Below are 14,320 nucleotides of genomic sequence, written 5' to 3'. Positions count from 1 at the left end.
GACTTGAAATTGTAGAGGGAAATTTGAATTCAAATAGAAATTGTGCTGGTGCAATATCCATACACTCGTAATTGAGACCTGATTTTTTCACCAATAATAGGAAACATAGCCTACTACAATATTACAGCTTGCAATATAAAATTATTTAAATGTCGGTAAGTAATTAATTTTAATTCTATTTATTTATCAATTCATCTTATTTTTTCATTAAAAAAAAAAACATGTGTAATTTATGTTGAACTGAAAGTGTCTGGGGGCAGTTGAGTGAGCAAAATGCTGTAGAACAGATAGTTTGAATAAAATACTCATCCGTGTGCAACATCGTTTTTGGTGTGTTTTCTAAGAATGTACTTTTCTTCAAAACCGTTAGAGGTAAAGACATGATTTTTTCACCAATAATAGGAAACATACAATCCTGTTAAATCTTTCAAACCCAAATTATTTAAATGTCGGTAAGTATTTTATTTTTATTTTTGAAATTGGGTACAGTTCATTTTAAATCACCCTGTATATTTGGTTAAGAACATTTATTGATGATGCAAAAAAATAAAAGTAAACAAGTAATCTGCTCTTAGTTTTGAAGCCACTTGTAAACAAAACAATAGAATCAGCATATTGGAGTAATTTGTTATGAAGCCACTTGTGAACAAAACAAAAGAATCCGCATATTGGAGTAATTTGTTATGAAGCCACTTGTGAATAAAGCAATAGAATCAGCATATTGGAGTAATTTGTTATGAAGCCACTTGTGAATAAAACAATGGAATCAGCAAAATGCAGTAATTTGTTATGAAGCCACTTGTGAATAAAACAATGGAATCAGCAAAATGCAGCAATTTGTTATAAAAAAGAATGGCGCAATTTGACCATGCGCTATTCCCACCATAGTTGAATTACCCTGAACAGGACTCCTATCATTTAAATTTAATGACGTTATTTAAACCCTTTCTGATGATACGGCAACAAAACAATATACATTTCTGAATGCCCATAGAGTATACGTGAATCATGTTTTTCTCAACTGGAAGTCAGACAATTAATATCAGAATTCCTTCCTACAAGTAGAGTAGCGGCGAGACCACGAATTTTCTTCTAGTTAACGAAAAAACAAAAATATTGGTATTATATGTTCGAGTTGTTCTTGTAAAATCAGGTTTTACATTAGTAGTTTTAAAGTTATGACGTAATCAATATTAAAGATTACACAACATTGACCTGGTTGATACATACTCTGACACTATAGTAATGTTATGCCACAAAATTAAACAGCCACGTGTATAACGTTTAATGACACTCCTGCTAGTACATTATGGTACTAGTAGCCTTCTGTACACTATTCCAAAATACCCCGATGAAATTATAGAATTCTATGTTTAGAAACAATTTCATGCTCGTTGCTAGGCATGTTTATTCCAAGCAAGACCAAAACGTGAACTGGGTTTTTGACTTTAAAACCAATTATGACAGGGCAGAATAGGTTACAAAGTTGTAAACTTCACAATGTGGAAAGCTTCACAAATGAATAAGGCCTATATCTGAAAAAAAAAAGTCTTGTTAAGAAACCATGGATATAACGCACATTAATTACATTTTACTTTATTTCTTTTTTGTTAGTTTCAATATTTTTTTTAAATTACATTCAGTACAAAATTAAGAATTGAATTACAAAATTAAGAATAGTTTAATTTTTTTCAATTACATTCAGTACAATATTAGTATAACATTTCTCATGCATGCCAAGGTTCAGGTACTGCTCCCATTGCAAGGTATGTGTAAGTTTACTCTCATAATGGCAAAGATTAGTTATGCATACAGCAGTTTTGTACATTATTATTGTTTAGGTAAATATTACTATCTGGTGTAAAAAAAAATCAGCACATTTGTCTCGAGGGGCATCATTTAATGTAAAAGGGACTTTTATTTCAAGGTACAAGCAATACATGAAAACCTGAGCGCACGAAGACCGTAAGTCCACTTGGCCACTCAACATGTATACACTAACGTTACGTATAGTGTTTAGGGTTTTATTATGTTTAATACATGTTCCAGGGGGAAAACATCATGAAAGGTTGTGAAAGATTTGTTTTGGCCCTGAACATGTATAAAACATTACCAAACTATACGCAACTTTAGTTTCTTCTTGCGCTTAGGTCTTCACATATGAAACCGCACATAGCTCCCAAATGGGCGTAATTTGATTTTGTTTGAGGAGAAAGATGGTGAGGATGCAAGAACCTCATTTTTGGCCAATATAGGTACTAAATACACATGAAAAATGATGGAATATAATTTCGTAATAAAATTACACATAATTGCTTTACCTGACCGAGTATAAGCATAATTGACATACGTCTTATTTTTGGGCTTTAAAAAGCCCTTTACATTATGGTTATGAAACAAAGGTGTGATCAGCGCCGTATACTGTAACAATTGTAAACGGTTCATATGCACTATTGCTGTCTCTATTGAATAAACTTAATAACACGGCGTTACTTCTACTTCGAATTGATATCTACTAATAGCTAATTCAAACGTGTAAGTATGTTGCTATCTACTAAAGATAGCTTACTTAAACGTGTAAGTATGTTATTATCTACTGAAGATAGCTTATTTAAACGTGTAAGTATGTTGCTATCTACTAAAGATAGCTTATTTAAACGTGTAAGTATGTTGCTATCTACTGAAGATAGCTTATTTAAACGTGTAAGTAAACGTGTAAGTATGTTGCTATCTACTGAAGATAGCTTATATAAACGTGTAAGTATGTTGCTATCTACTGAAGATAGCTTATTTAAACGTGTAAGTATGTTGCTATCTACTGAAGATAGCTTATTTAAACGATGTAAGTATGTTGCTATCTACTGAAGATAGCTTATTTAAACGATATGTACGAATGTTGCTATCTACTGAAGATAGCTTATTTAAACGTGTAAGTATGTTGTTATCTACTGAAGATAGCTTATTTAAACATGTAAGTATGTTGCTATCTACTAAAGATAGCTTATTTAAACGTGTAAGTATGTTGCTATCTACTGAAGATAGCTTATTCAAACGTGTAAGTATGTTGCTATCTACTGAAGATAGCTTATTTAAACGTGTAAGTATGTTGCTATCTACTGAAGATAGCTTATTTAAACGTGTAAGTATGTTGCTATCTACTGAAGATAGCTTATTTAAACGTGTAAGTATGTTGCTATCTACTGAAGATAGCTTACTTAAACGTGTAAGTATGTTGCTATCTACTGAAGATAGCTTATTTAAACGTGTAAGTATGTTGCTATCTACTGAAGATAGCTTATTTAAACGTGTACGTATGTTGCTATCTACTAAAGATAGCTTATTTAGACGATGTAAGTATGTTGCTATCTACTGAAGATAGCTTATTTAAACGATGTAAGTATGTTGCTATCTACTAAAGATAGCTTATTTAAACGTGTATGTTGCTATCTACTGAAGATAGCTTATTTAAACGTGTAAGTATGTTGCTATCTACTAAAGATAGCTTATTTAAACGTGTAAGTATGTTGCTATCTACTGAAGATAGCTTATTTAAACGTGTATGTTGCTATCTACTGAAGATAGCTTATTTAAACGTGTAAGTATGTTGCTATCTACTAAAGATAGCTTATTTAAACGTGTAAGTATGTTGCTATCTACTAAAGATAGCTTATTTAAACGTGTAAGTATGTTGCTATCTACTTAAGATAGCTTATTTAAACGTATAAGTATGTTGCTATCTACTAAAGATAGCTTATTTAAACGTGTAAGTATGTTGCTATCTACTGAAGATAGCTTATTTAAACGTGTAAGTATGTTGCTATCTACTGAAGATAGCTTATTTAGACGATGTACGTATGTTGCTATCTACTAAAGATAGCTTATTTAAACGTGTAAGTATGTTGCTATCTACTGGAGATAGCTTATTTAAACGTGTAAGTATGTTGCTATCTACTAAAGATAGCTTATTTAAACGTGTAAGTATGTTGCTATCTACTGAAGATAGCTTATTTAAACGATGTAAGTATGTTGCTATCTACTAAAGATAGCTTATTTAAACGTGTAAGTATGTTGCTATCTACTGAAGATAGCTTACTTAAACGTGTAAGTATATTGCTATCTACTGAAGATAGCTTATTTAAACGTGTACGTATGTTGCTATCTACTAATAACTTATTTAGACGTGTACGTATGTTGATATTTACTGAAGATAGCTTATTTCATCCTGTGCTATGTTGCTACACGTGTCTATTGAATATGTTGGGTTTTTGTCAGCTTGTACTTAGTTTACTATCGAAGATTTAGTTTATTATTACAGCTGTCAGCTGTATTATGTTACGAGGCGAGTAAAAATGATATGTGTCCAACTTCACTTTTCTTTTCTTCACATTTTGGAAAACATTAATCAAAACCGGTTATATGGTTCCCAGAAATGTTTCAGTTATTAAATCAGAAGACATGTCATTTTGACGACAGCTCGGGCGACAGCTACCTAATTATGTTCATGACAAAATTTACAGAACACTGGACCCTCATTGTGAAATATTCAGTTTGGTGTCTTTTAAAGTCCTTTTCATGTCTATGTTGGTCTAAATTTATTATAGCTTGCAATTATATTGAACATAACTGTAAGTGTGTACATTATTTTCAGATTTTCTTTTATAATTGTGTTTTGTAAACCTACAAAACGACACATAAGCCTTTTACCATATCATGCATTTTGGGATAGCTTATTTAATCTTATAGTTACGTTGCTATTTACAGAAGATTTCAACCTGTAGTAGGCATATTACCATCTATTGAAGATAGCAATTATATCAAGTTGTTACTCATATCGCTATCCACTACAGCTTGTAATTAGCTACACACACTAATCATTATGTGCTTGATTGGCAAAATTTAAAATAACGGCTGGGTACAAAAATAAATATTGCTAGGCCAAACAACATGAACTACCCTAGAATTTCGATCTACCCTGGATAAGGTTATAACGTTATAACGTATCGGGGGAAATATGGGGGTCCTGTATTATATAATTAAGTTCATAAACACGCTTTAAAACGTTTTGTTTAAACTATAACTAAAAAAAGTTTTGAAATGTTGTCAAAATCTAACAATATGCTGACAACGTTTAATAACATTAACCCCCCCCCCCAGTAAACACAAAAACGTTTTAAAAACGTTTTAAATAAGTTATATTTTGGCTTTTGGTTTAGGTAAAAACGTTTTAATAACATTACAATGTCGGGTTATATAAAGGTTATGAAAACGTTTTAAAACGTTCTGTATAAAAACACACTACAACAATATTTTTTTAATGTTTTCAAAATGTTATTAACTATTTTTGCAAACATTTTTTGCCAAATATTTTGTCAACACTTAAAGTAACATTATGTTAAAATATTTGCACCCAGCAAACACAGAAATGTTCCTAAAAAGTTTTTAAAACGTTTTAATAACATTTAAATATCGGGTTATATAAAGGTTATAAAAAACGTTTTAAAACGTTTTGTATGAAAACGCACTAAAACAATATTTTAAAAATGCGTTCAAAATGTTATTGTAAACTATTTTTGAATAACATTATGTTAAAATATTTGCACCCAGCAAACACAGAAATGTTCTTCAAATGTTTTGTTCAAAACGTTTTAATAACATTTAAATGTTGGGTTATATAAAGGTCATGAAAACGTTTTTAAAACGTTATTGCAAATATTTTGGGCAAACATTTTTCACAAAACATTTTTCAACCCCAAAATAACATTCTGTTTAGAATGTTTTGTATCAAGTTTTCAAAAATGTTTTTGGAATGTTATTAAAACGTGTTTATACCCTTTATATAACCCGACATTTATACGTGTTCTGACAAACTTTTTATAACCTTTTGCGAATGTTTTTGTGTTTTGTGTTTGCTGGGCCGAGAACTACGAAGAGAGGGGATTGTACCAAACCTAAGATTTTTTATTCGTCATGATAACAATAACTCACCAGTATACGCTCAAACGACCTAAGCTAATCGTAGATCCATCCTTTGCGCTCATTTTAGTGATACAATTTTTACCCCAGCACATTACATGGGGTATGACTGGCCGTCAAAGATGACCATGGGGGTGGGGGTGAGGCCCAACATTTGTTTCTACACTAACACAGACTGATTCTAATTATGTGTCTCAAAATATTTAACTAAAAACATTGTCAATGCTTTGCCAATTACCAGCATAAAACGTCGTTTTTCTTTGGGAGAAGTAAATAGTAAAAACTTGTTACTTGTCGATACTGCATTTTGAAGGTTAGGAACAGACAGAAAATAACCCCGTTAAAGTCAGAAGCAGGCATCTATTCATTTCTTTATATAGATATTGTATTTTTACTTGAGAGAGCAGATGTAGTTGCTACTAAATTTTATTTTGATTTCCATTGTACGAATGTTAGGAACAGATAGAAAAAAACCCGTTAAAGTCAGAAGCAGGCATCTATTCATTTCTTTATATAGATATTGTATTTTTACTTGAGAGAGCAGATGTAGTTGCTACTAAATTTTATTTTGATTTCCATTGTACGAATGTTAGGAACAGATAGAAAAAAACCCGTTAAAGTCAGAAGCAGGCATCTATTCATTTCTTTATATAGATATTGTATTTTTACTTGAGAGAGCAGATGTAGTTGCTACTAAATTTTATTTTGATTTCCATTGTACGAATGTTAGGAACAGATAGAAAAAAACCCGTTAAAGTCAGAAGCAGGCATCTATTCATTTCTTTATATAGATATTGTATTTTTACTTGAGAGAGCAGATGTAGTTGCTACTAAATTTTATTTTGATTTCCATTGTACGAATGTTAGGAACAGACAGATAAAAAAAACCGTTAAAGTCAAAAGTAATCATCTATTCATTTATCGTTTGTACTTGAGACGCTAAATTTTATTTTAAGCCAAATTATACCAAACCAAATTAACAACAGTTACCATGGTTACGTGCACTTATGTTCATTTTCAAATTACCTATGTAAAATCAGGTTCGTATTAAAATAATATTTATCATGTAAAGTATAGAAATTACACTTGAATTGTGATATAAAGACCGCCCAGATCAGTTTTAAAACTATGGAGCCTGATGGTACGATCATCGTATGAAGAGTAGCTCATAGAAAAAGAAAAGAAACCTTTTAAAAACCAGTTTTGTCAAAATTTCACCGGTGTATATTTGGATATTTGTCATAATTGTAGGCCGTATGTGATGTACCATTAGCAGCGTGGACGTATTTTTGAATCGGTCAGATGTCATATTACATTATGGTGGATATTGTCGTTTATTTCTTCTCACAAATATATTAACCTGATATGTGCTCTTCTTACGGGAAATCAAATCAAACTTACCGTGAAGTTGCTATTCCTCTTCCTTAGTCTACTTCCTCCTCCTCCTCTCTCCTTCTTCTTATTGTTCGTCCCTTCTACTACTTCTTCTTTTTTCTATTAATCGAGCCAGGCTATTTATATATTTTCTCTTGTTTATAGTTTGGCCTTCTTCTTCTTACTCTTCCTTCTCTCAACAATCACAAAACGTTTGATAGAAAACGTTTTAGAATCGGGTTATATAAATGGTATAAAACGTTTTAATAATGTTCTAAGCACAGCTTTGAAAACCTGATGCAAACATTCTGAAATGATTTTTTTTTTTAGATTTGACAAAATATTTTGCAAAAATATTTTGCAAAACTATTTCACAATAACATTTTGACAATGCTGTTGCAGTGTTTTCATATAAAACTCTTTAAAAACGTTTTTGTGACCGAAAACTGACCTTTATATAACGCGACATTTCAATTTTCTTAAAACATTTGAATAAAACCAAAAGGTGTTTTTAAGAACATTTTTGTGTTTGCTGTGTGTTCATATACTGTACTGAGTAGTAAAGACAAACTGTATTATTCTCATGTTAAATAATAGGGATAGATCCCGTTTCCTTTCATCAGGGCTAAAATATAGTTCGTTGACCTAATGTAATGCACATGGAGTATTGCATATGTCTAGAAACAAAATTACCATTTTGAAATAGCACCTGGAAGATAATTATTGAATTGGTAGTGTAAGAACTGCATTTATGCAGTGTGTCCCAATAAAAATGCAACACTTTGCTGTCTTGAGGTCCATTTTCCCCAAAAATAAATCACCTGTCGTCTGACACTTTATGTGTACTTGTTATAGCCATATCTTGTCCATCACATTCATAACATGGGCATTAAACTGTACATTAAAGTGGCTGAAAAATAACAGATCGACTAATGAATCCACATTCGAAAAACCCAAATTGTAGCATTCTATGATTACTAATTATACATGTAAATTAAAATACATAAAATAATGTGTGGTATTAATGCATGTAACTTTTGTTTTCTAGTGTTTGGTGTTTCTGAGTTAGTGGCATTGCCCTATTAATATAGATTAGAGGTTTCTCCTTAAAGTATGCAAAGTATTGTTTTGTTTTTATTAAATTATTAAATTGCAAAACAATGTTCTTATACAATGTTTTTAAGTCTCCACGAGTGATTTTTTAAATGAGAACTGGAAGAGCACAGACAATATTTACGTGGTAATGTGTCAACCTGGTAAGGCTTTTGTTGCTCTTATTTAATTGTGTTTATACAGATTCAAACCACCAATAGGACTTCCAAATATTCTTACATGTAGCTAGTTGAAAGGGATAATAGTTGACAGATTCACCTCCCAAATACCGACAATTGTCTTAAGACACGAATATCAATAATATTATGAGCACGATAAAGGGCAAATGTTTAACACCCTACCATCGCTACCGTCACCAAATCAACAACAACAAAACACATTTCGTAGTTTTGCCAGAAAGAGACACAAGACACATTTTGTTATTTCCATTGTAAATTTTATTTTATGTTTTCCTCATTATAAGTCCATTAGATGTAATTAACAAAACATTTTGTTTGTTTGTACGATAGACATACTATTTTTAATTTACATTTTCATAAATGAAACAATAGATAACTAAATACCAATGCCCATGCCCTTGAAGCATATTTTAATAGTCGTTATTATTATAATTTATTGTATCAGTATTACTTATGAACATAATAAACATACAGCATTATTTGTTTGTCCACATTTAGATATATAATATTTAAAATAAGTCACATAAATGCCAAGTAAAGCTTAAAACCTATTGGGTTCTATTGCATTAATTAAAAATTTAATTGGAAACTGACTTTCAAACATGTCGCCCTTAATATTTTGTGACGTGACTTAATTATATTTATTTACAATTGAAAACAAATGGAAATATGAAAAGTGCATATTCTATATACTGTGCAAAATCGAGGATTATATATTTATCTTATACATCATAGAAATATAATATAAACACCTGCCAATAGATAATCCCCCCTTAAGGGAAGGGGTATGAACGTTTGGACAGTATTTATTGTGGGATATTAGAGCACATCAGATATATCGAGTTGCATTCTGAATGTCCTTCTGATATCAAATAATTTTGAATTTTTGAAATTCGCAATGTAATACACATTTTATGGCAAATCATTAAAATTGATATTTTTGATATTTAACAGTACTTGAAGTAAACTTTATAAATCTGATGATTTATACTTAAAGTGTATGTAGGTGGGATGAAAAGCCGACGATCAATTGAAAATTTTGACCTTTCGTATTGAAGATATGGATTTTTCCCAAAACACCAAAAAAAATGGGTCTTTTGGGAAAAAAATCCATATCTTCAATATAAAAGGTCAAAATTTTTAATTGATCGTCGGCTTTTTCTCCCAGCTACATACACTTTAAGAATATATCATTAGATTTATAAAATTTATTTCAAGGACTGTTATATATCAAAAATGTGAAAAATATCATGATTTTTGTATTATATCGTGAATTTCAAAAAAATACGTCTGAGGTGTTCTCATGTCCTACAAAAAATACTGTCGAAACGCCATAAACGCTCTTTCCAAAACGGTTGATTGTATGCCACATATTGGATATGCATTCGAAGCTGAATTTATTTCTGCTTATTATGAGTATGACAACTCATTTGTTGCAATGGTACCAATATTGATGTCGCAGCATACATTTAAATGAAAGTAACCCAAAGTTGCAGCAAAATCCTATTTATCTTGTATTCAATATCCATTGAAGGAAATGTTTTGGCTCTCATTGGATTGATTATTGTTCTTGTTTCGTAACTTTGGAGGAGACATGTGATAATCAATAAACAAAAAAAAATGAAATTATTCAAATCAGTGGTCATTGTTTATTTAATCCCACATTAAAACATTTTTATTATCTGAATCAATAATCAATATATTATTGAAAAATAACACTTTTGGTGTTTTGCAAAAGTTCATTAGGCTGAGTTCACATAGAAGTATACGGTATACGCTATACGAAATACGCTTATTCAATCAGGCTGAGTTCATATATGAGTATACTATGTGAACTCAGCCTGGTCGAATGAGCGTATTTCGTATAGCGAATAGCGAGTATACATTTGTAGGTCAATTTACCAATTTTCTTCGTCTACTCAAATGCTTGTAACTTTACTTCTTGAGATCACATTGCATTCAATGAGGTGTCATAATGTGCAGAATTAGATAGTGCATCTATTACAAAAACATTAATTTACCCACATATGGTTTAAAATTTTAAAATTAGGACGGTATACGCTGCACTAAAATCGAGTACGCACGATTCCCACTATACTATACTATACGCAGGTATACGGCCGTTCGAATAGTGCCTTATGTGACTCGGTACTATGATTACCTTGCTCGATTTAATCTATATGCGTGCACCTGCAAAACGTGCACCGTATACCCGAATAGTATACTTCTATGTGATCGTAGTCTTATGTGACCCGGTACTATGGAATTGCCTTGCTCGATTTAAACTATACGCGTGCACCTGCAAAACGTGCACTGTATACCCGAATAGTATACTTCTATGTGAACGCAGCCTTATACAAATCATATACTTTGAAAACTTGCTTAATTTGTTGTTGTTAATGATTATGCACGTTTTACAAAAGTGTTAGTGTTTCAGCCCTCTTTACAACATAACTCAAGAACCATAGGAGTTATACCTACAAAAGTATATATGTGATATTTTAATTCTTCTACACGCTAGCTATGAATTGAGCAATGCAATTTTTGCAAAAGCTCACTACCATTAGCAAGATGCTGTGAACTCCTTTTTTCTGCTGCTTCGACCAACAATACATCGTATACCCCTACCCAATTTGGTGCCTATTTTTGCATTTTTCTCAAAAATTATAGCGCATTGGGGACACGTAAGATAAGTATATTATAGGGGCAAGGACTACAACATATGCACTGGAAATTTTATTTCAGCACAGACAACAGTTGTGGAGTTACAGTCAAAAATGAGGGAAAGCCAATATTTGATCCATAAATCAATAACTACTTGCCTTGAGTTGCTGAATTTTCAGTGTAGTAGTTGTAGTCATTGCCCCTATAATATACATATCTTACTTGTCACCAATGCGCTATTATTTTTGAGAAAAATGCAAAAATAGGCACAAAATTAGCCAGGGGTGTAGTACCCCCCTTAAGACGACATTGTCGTCTTCTATCCATGCCAGTCGAATTACATATAAACTGCCAACTGTATGGCCTTCATTATTTGTATCCAAATTGAATTTATGAGACCAAAGTTTAACCACCAGACGAGGCCTTTATGATAAGTTATAACATTATCAGAGGATTGTCAAAGTTGAGAATTGAATGCTTGTAGGCCTAATATTTGATAATTCAGAAGGGATTTACACCAATTCCATTATCTATTTCAGATCCAGTGACACTACATTAATTTCCCTAGACATTTAGATGTATTGTGTAAATATGCATTAGCTTTTTAATTTGAAAAATAATAATTATAACATGGCTCTAGTGCTAACTTTCATGCCCGCTAGTGAACATAATGCATCATTCTACCCAAGGCAATATGCTTGAAGCATGCATGAAGTGTCACTGGAATTGGAACAGATAATAGGACTTATTTAGAGGTTAATAACTGCGCATCGGTTATTTGGAGGCATTGTGAAAATCTAAACATTTTGCCTTTGGAACCGAGGAATATCCCGAGGGCGTAGCCCCGAGGATATTCCGAGGTCCAAAGCAAAATGTTTAGATTTTTCACAATGCCCGACATATTACCGATGCAAAGTTATTAACCTCATTCATAAACGTCACTTTAATCTCTTCACCTTACAAAATAACACAAAATTTTGCTCAAAAGTTTATAAAAATAGATGATTTTTACATCTTCCCTTGCCAAAAATCGATCAGGCTAAAACAGAACGACCAATAACAAAAGTGCGTATCACAATCTGTGCAAATATGGTAGCGCGCAATCCAAATACGGCAGCCAGCGCGCGCAGTTTGTTGGACGCACAATACCGCGCACGCAGAAGTCAATTGTGTGCGACATTGGAACAATTACGCATTTTGCGGTCAATTGTGAGATATTAATGACCTCGATTTGCGTTCGCGTTTTCGCAAATAATAAAATATGATTGGATCGCACGCATCGCGTTTATTAATGAGGTTATGAATATATTATAGTTCATGAATCACACACCAGGTTAACTAATTGCATAACTCATTGGGGGTGTTAAGCACTTAATAAATATATTGCAAGAAACAATTACAATGAAAGCTACCTGACAATTCCTGCCACTGATTGTGTAACAATTATTAAATGTATTTCACATCTACACAGTGATCATCTAATACAAGAACACCCAACTGTTTTGTAATGTGTACATTTAATTACATCAATTCTATTTTCTAATTTATTATATTTTCTTCCTTCCGGGCACCTTGACAGAAAAGTGCTTGTGCAATGAAAGGTTTACCCAGGTTGAATAAGAATAAAATAAAATACAATCTTTACACAGCGAATTTGCAAATTCGCTGTGTTCTGTCTTTTGCCAATTCTTTCTTCTTACACAGCGAATTTGCAAATTCGCTGTGATCTGTCTTTTGCCAATTCTTACCTAGCCGGGACACCGGCTAGGTCTTGAAATGCTACCGGATCTTTACCTAGCCGGGACACCGGCTAGGTCTTGGGATGCTATCGGATCTTTCTTTCTTTCTGGCAACACGTGACATTTTGCGTGACTTGCCACGTTTCGCCCTAGCTCTCTTATGCTTTGACCGATTTTGACCATACTTAGTCACAAACACCACTGACCATGTCCCCACATGTGACATGACATTGAACTCCATTTGACCTTTGACCTGCTCACAATGGCAAAAATGCGATTTTACTCTAAAATGCTTCTTCTTCCACAAATAACATGTGATGGTGACATGCTTAGGTCATGTGACTTGACTTTGGTCGGTGTCTATAGGGTGTTCACAGATAAGGGGTCAAAGGTCATTAAGGGGTCATTTCCGGTCTGAAAGCTAAAAATATTCAAAAATCACTGTTTTTACAAATTACATAGCAGAGTGTTGTCATTAGCACACATGCATTGCTATTAGCAAGGGTCTTTGGGGTGTCTACAGTTTCGGGGTCAAAGGTCATTAAGGGGTCGCTTCCGGTCAAAAACAAAAAATCGTCAACTATGTTCATTTTTTTATATCTCAAAACGTAACCAGACCAGAGTGACATTAACTTCATATATGCATTAGTGTTACCTGATGTACGCACGGTATTTTTATTTTTTTTTTTTTTTTTTTTTTAGACGTCATTTCCGGTTTTAAGCTAAATAAGTTCAAGAATTTTTATCTCCATAACTAAGCACAGTAGATTTTTTTAATTTAAACTGTAACAATGCATTTTCTCGGTGTATATGAGGATTTTTTTATATTGGGGTCAAAGGTCATTAAGGGGTCAAAACGTCAAATTTGCAAAAAATGTTTAAAATTACGGAAAAGTAGCTGTATCTCAGCCTATGGAAGACGGATAAAGCCCCTACATGCTACAGTGATGCACCATTAATGGTGTGAGATGTCCATAATAGCCGGTCAAAGGTCAAACTTTAAGTTAAGACTGGCATTTCCGGCCCCGGCTAGGTCCAGATCTGTAACCAGATCTAGTTCTTTCTTTCCTTCTTCTTCTGGCAACACATTTCAAAATGCTTCTTCCCTTACATGTTACATCCTACAATGACGTCACTTGCACATATGCATTGTCTATATCCAGTGTCTATAGGGTGTTCACAGATTTGGGGTCAAAGGTCATTAAGGGGTCATTTCCGGTATAAAACCAAATATCTTCAAATTGCTTCTTCTTCCACAAATTACATGTGATGGTGACG

Source organism: Amphiura filiformis, chromosome 2 (genome assembly GCF_039555335.1).
Source record: "Amphiura filiformis chromosome 2, Afil_fr2py, whole genome shotgun sequence".
NCBI classification, from domain to species: Eukaryota; Metazoa; Echinodermata; class Ophiuroidea; order Amphilepidida; family Amphiuridae; genus Amphiura; species Amphiura filiformis.
This window is presented reverse-complemented; position numbering follows the sequence as displayed.